Source organism: Anabrus simplex, chromosome X (genome assembly GCF_040414725.1).
Source record: "Anabrus simplex isolate iqAnaSimp1 chromosome X, ASM4041472v1, whole genome shotgun sequence".
Lineage (NCBI taxonomy): Eukaryota > Metazoa > Arthropoda > Insecta > Orthoptera > Tettigoniidae > Anabrus > Anabrus simplex.
The window spans coordinates 116,397,640-116,403,639 of NC_090279.1; positions in this window are offsets into that span (position 1 = coordinate 116,397,640).

Genomic DNA, 6,000 nt, shown 5'->3' on the forward strand with positions numbered 1-6,000 from the left:
GTGCATATGAATAATGCCAGCCCTGTGTTTTAGCGGTAGCGTGGCTGCCTCTTATCCGGAGTTCCCGGGTTTGATTCCCGGTCAGGTCACAGGGATTTTTACCTGGACCTGAGGGCTGGCTCAAGGTCCACTCAGCCTACATGATTACAATTGAGGAGCTATCTGATGGTGAGATGGCGGTCCCGGTCTAGAAAGCCAAAAATCGTGCTGACCACACAACACCTCACAATCTGCAGGTCTTCGGGCTGATCAGTGGTCGCTTGGGAGGACATGGCCTTTCAGGGCTGTTGCGCCATGGGGGTTGGGCATATGATTTTTTTTTTCCAAATTGTAATATTATGTCTAGCGTTTTTTGTAAATTTCAGGATCCTTGTGGTCACACACAGTACGTGTGCTGATGTCTTATGAAAAACTGTGTATGTATAATAATTTGAGTTGATTGGGCCTGATGCTACCTCAAATTATAAGAATCTCGGATTGCACGGAAATAAGAACAATGTAATGAATGTCTAATGAGTACAAAAAGAAGAGTATGGTACGGTACATACTAGTGTTAGATATGGGTTGACATTACAGAGTTTAAAAGAAACACACATTTAATTTCTCTTTTTAGGAATTGTCCAATTTCTTCTGTTTTAATACAGAACCTCATTTTTGAGCAGCCATCTTCTAAGAAGCATAGTGTCAGTGGATGTAGCTTCTGTTTACTGCTTGACATAATGCCATATCAAGGATTGAAACATCGGTCAGTTCAGAATTGCTATTTATCTATTTTGAAACCTTGCTTTCATTTGCATTTTTACAACCGGTAAGTTCTTTCTTCAGTTGTTTCAAGTGGAGGTCATCTGAATTAATGAAGGGACAAACAAAAAAACAACATACACCAGGACATAGGTATCTGTCAGCCTGCAGTGCTAGAGAGGGGGGGGGGGGGGGAGTGTTCTTTCCGTATGCACATTGTTAAGGAAAAAGTTTATAAGACTGGTTCAGATTCTGTGGAACCTTGAACTACTACCAGGAATCTGCTGTATTGTTCTTATCTTCTTTTGTCAAGTGCTTTAAGGAGACCTCCCACTGCCCTCTAAATGTAAATTTTACAAATCTTTAAAGCCCATTTTCTAGAGAACCATAAAACTTAGATACACAAAAGGTTGCCAGTTAATGAAGTGTATTACACAAAGCACATACCAAACTGGTGAAAGGTGTATGTTAAAAAATAATTCACAATAATGTTTTCATATTAAATTTATGTTGAGCATATACAGTATATTTAAAAAAATTAGAATTTCATAATAAATTCTGCCATTTTTATGGTTCCTGGCTATATCTGAATGTAATACATCAGCACAGAAAGTTTAATCAAGCTAGGATTATAACTTCGGGAGATAATTGGGCACTAATGCTTGAAACAATAAATTTTCAGAAAATAATAATTAAAGAACAAGATATTGTCATTTATAGTTGCGTAGAAGATACCTGCTTTATAGGATGAATTTTCTGTGGCTATCCTCTGACTTCTTCTTACCAGCACTTGATGTTATTTTTGGGGTTTTTGCCTTGGGTGAAGTTGATTCTTCTAGATTTGCAGTTTTTCTGGAATCACATTACTGAAGATCACCTTAGAAAGAGTGTGACCTGCAATAATGTGCTGATACTTTTACGACCCCAGGGCAAAGGTTTTCACATTTATTGTCTTGTATTTTTCATACCTAGCTGTTTCAGAACTTAGCACTTTCCTATACAGTAAAACCTCATTAAGGCATTTTTGCAGGGAACTAGGAAAGAGATTTAGATGAGAAAACTTACTGTTGAATCCATGAATAAAAACTATCCAAGGGGGATATGGATACACTTAATACAGTTTTTTCCAACATGCATTCATTTACGTTGTGTGTGTATCGATACAGTGAAAGTTGTGTCTGCCATTTTTTAACACGGTAGGAGCATATTAAAAGGTGTGAAAAATACAAGACAATAAATGTGAAAACCTTTGCCCTGGGGTCGTAAAAGTATGAGCATATTATTGCCGGTCACACTCTTTGACCATAAATTATGTGGAGGTTACGTTTGCCCATGTATGACCGAATAACTTTGGCTGCCATCTTGAACGTGAAAACTCTTTGGCAATACCCAGCATTGGTTCGGGCATTCAGACTGATCACAAAGTTTATACAAGGAGTAATTTTAATACTACCTATTCAATAAAATTCATTCCACTATTGTGTGATTGAATACACATGGAAATTACCAGAAATTTGAAGTGTACATGTTTCGCCTACTGTTTATTGGGCATCATCAGCCTCAGTCAATCTTAAAACACACATGGTCTAAGGAGTCATAATAATTTACATAAAACATATTGAAAAATAATTACAAGTGTTAATACTGTGGATGCAAAATGTTTACAGTACAAAAATATTGAATTAAACAGAACTTATGCTAAAATCACTTTGAAAAATTGAAGCGTTCGTCTAAAAGTAATTGTCACACATTGTTTTTCAAAAATAATCCATGTATGACACTGAAATGGATCGTTTTGATAAAAAGCTTGAACAATATATATTACATTTGGAAAATAGAATATAAAAAATGAGGCATCACAGGATAAGAACAAGACAGTTAAAAGATACAGTATTTGCTCATGTTTGAGGCCAAAATTTAAAATAAGGATGAAAATATGTAGTTGAATTGGAGGCGGTATAGATTAAGACGTCTTGGAAAGTTGGATAGAAATCATAGTATGTCGTGAAGTGCTAAAAAACATTGAAGAATTTGTCATAAACGCTGCTAAAAATATCCAGTTAAAAGAAGGTAGGTTGGACGACAATTTTGTGTAACCAGAAAATGCCTCATGTAGACGTGGATGTCCGTAGTCAACAATGTTGTCAATTTATTCTCAAGATGCAACGTATGTCCTAATGTATCTGCAGCATTAGTCTGTTTGAAGTTCCTACTTCTAGTGTGAGGCTGATGATGCCCAATAAACAGTGGGCGAAACATGTACCCTTCAAATTTCTGGTAATTTTCATATGTATTTAACCACACAATAGTAGAATAAATTGTATTGAATAGGTGGTATTAAAATTACACCTTGTATAAACTTTGTGATTAGCTATTCTTCAATACGGAATAATGACGAGAATAATGGTTTGTAACATTCAGACTGACTCGAGTCAAAGGTGCAAGTTCCAGAATTTGCCCCACTCTACACACTTAAAGTTCTCTGTGTTGTCTCTACTACTCGTATCTTAAATGTGAATTTCTTTCTTATAAGACCTGTGCCTGGTGGTTTCCCATTTTCACACCAGGCAAATGCTGGGGCTGTACCTTAATTAAGGCCATGGCCGCTTCCTTCCCATTCCTAGTCCTTTCCTATCCCATCGTCGCCATAAGACCTATCTGTGTCGGTGCGACGTAAAGCAAATAGCAATAGCTCTTTCACGATTTTGGAGATAGCACTTGCTCTTAAATGATGTATTTAGGCTGTAGGTAAAAATTTAGAGCAAGCTATACTGCAGCAAATAAAAGCAATATGTGCAATTTAAAACAAATTATTTTATGTTATTATTATTACTATCATTATCGCATACCGATTGGTTTAGTTAGTAATTTCACTGAAATTATCGGTAAGAAACAATTGAGTTTCGCATGTCGCAGTGGTTTGTAGCCTGAAACCAGGATCTGTTGATTTATAAATTGTGCCAGCCATTGTTGGGTTACAGTATAAAAGCCATCGCCAGTTTACTTGTAGGCACCGTCAAATTCCATTAGATATACTCGTTAGGGTACAAGGAAGGATTAGGAGTGTGAAAATACTGGGGTTTTGTACAATTATCTGACATATACATCATTGAACAGTACACTGTGTATGACTAGGAGAGCATGTGGCGACCATGTTTGTTTACTGTCACTAGAGCCTTCGCGTGCGTGAGTGCACTGGACACAGCTGACGGCTACACTGCTCTAATTAAGAGATTTTGACTGACTGTCAAATTGTGTGTGGATTTTACGAAGTTCCACGCTGAACTAAAACATGGCAGTTTGGTATAACATTGTGTATTTTGTCGGCTAAGAGATGGCAGATGAGCAGTGGGTGATACAATGTCATGTCAGGCCTCGCCCGACACGTGGCCGGAAAGGGAATATCATAATGTCAGGCTTCTTCCAACACGAGTGGTAAGGGTTCATCCGTAGGTAGGCTATCACTCAACAAATATTCACTACCCTTCACTTTACCAATCAACACAGAATAATTTCTAACTTCTGACTGGAATTACAAGTAATCATGTTGATGGTCTGTAGTGACTAGTAAGTTGAGGAAAAAAAATATAGTTAAACTACCAAATCAATGAATATGTTTCAGCTCTAGAAGCCTTCATCAGCTCTATCGTCATCAGCCGTTCTCAATTATCAACACAGCTCTTGTAATTGCTGTAGTTGCTGTTGTCCTTGCTCCATAACAAAGGCAGTCACTAGCATGTGAAAAGCTCTGACTTAATTTAGAAAACTGTATCACATGATATCAATCACGCCAGGGTCACCAAATGTGCGAATTACTACACTTGGTGACTTGCCATCTACAGTAAACACAACATTAAATAGAACTGCATTTTTATTCTGCCGGAACTTTACATTATTTTTCCTACAATACCGTGTGTGTCAGCCATCTTGTTTTAATTATGCTGCCATGGAAATCGTAAAGAAGACGGGCAGTCTACAGGCTTTCACCGGCGTTGCCTAGTGTGGCGAGGTCCAGCTGCTGTTCTCTAGGTTCCTGTGGCGGAGAGATGACGTGGTTTCGCCACAATCTTAACGAGGTTTCACTGTATTTCTGCACTTGAACGTTACCACTGGATCAAGGACCCCTGTTCTCATTGTATACATGGCTGCAAACACTTTTTTTTGGTAGCCTGTTCCCAGTCATACTATTAAAATATTCATTTAGATTTTGTGGCTGACCATGAAAACACTTTTTGAGGAAGTAGGTCATGGATAAATCTTTGAAAAATGGCCTTACATGGATCACATGAGAAATAAATATTCTGATGGGATAATTTTATTTGGAGTATTTCATCTGGCAATTCCTTGTGTTTTCTGCATAATGGCAGCATGGCAAGCATTTCTTAAATAGAGGAGCCACTAAACTTTCTCTTTGAGTTGTGTGCTGCCGCTTTGATGAAGGTATTGCAGTTAATGGGTTTTATGGCTGCAATAACATTGGTTAAGGCGGGTCAGTACAATGATACAACATGGCCTGCTCTTTTCAGTTATTCAAGTCAGCGATTGCTAGTGTACTCTTATGAATATTACAACAGTTTACTGACAGGTTGTGTGGATTGAAGATGCCACTCAGGATGAAAGTGTAGTCTTGGTGGGTGATGGGAGAAGCTTATACTACAAAGCAAATGTTCTTGGGGCTCTCTCTATATGGGAACATTCAACGTTCAGTTAAATGTTTTCGGGAGTTTGGTACTTACAATAGAAAACCTGGATCAGGACCCAGAAGACAGAGGTCTTTTTTGACCAACCAAGTTGATCGTGCAGTTAGGGGCACGCAGCTGTGAGCTTGCATTCGGGAGATAGTGGGTTCAAACCCCACTGTCAGCAGCCCTGAAGATGGTTTTCCATGGTTTCCCATTTTCACACCGGGCAAATGCAGGGGCTGTACCTTAATTAAGGCCACAGGTGTTTCCTTTCCACTCCTAGCCCTTTCCTATCCCATCGTTGCCATAAGACCTATCTGTGTCGGTGCAACGTTAAGCCAGTTGTAAACTAAATAAGCATCATTGAGGGATAAGAGATTGTTGGTCCTCCATATTTTGCAGGACCGTTACACTACTGCAGTTCAGGCCTAGAATTGCCTCGCATATGTCCCAAAATGTTCACATAAGTGAGAGAACAGTAAGAAGAAGACTGGAGTAGGCCAATATGAAGTCAATAAGTCCTAGATCAGGACTCTCACAAGTACACAAGGTAGCATAACTGAATTTTGCGAGGCAG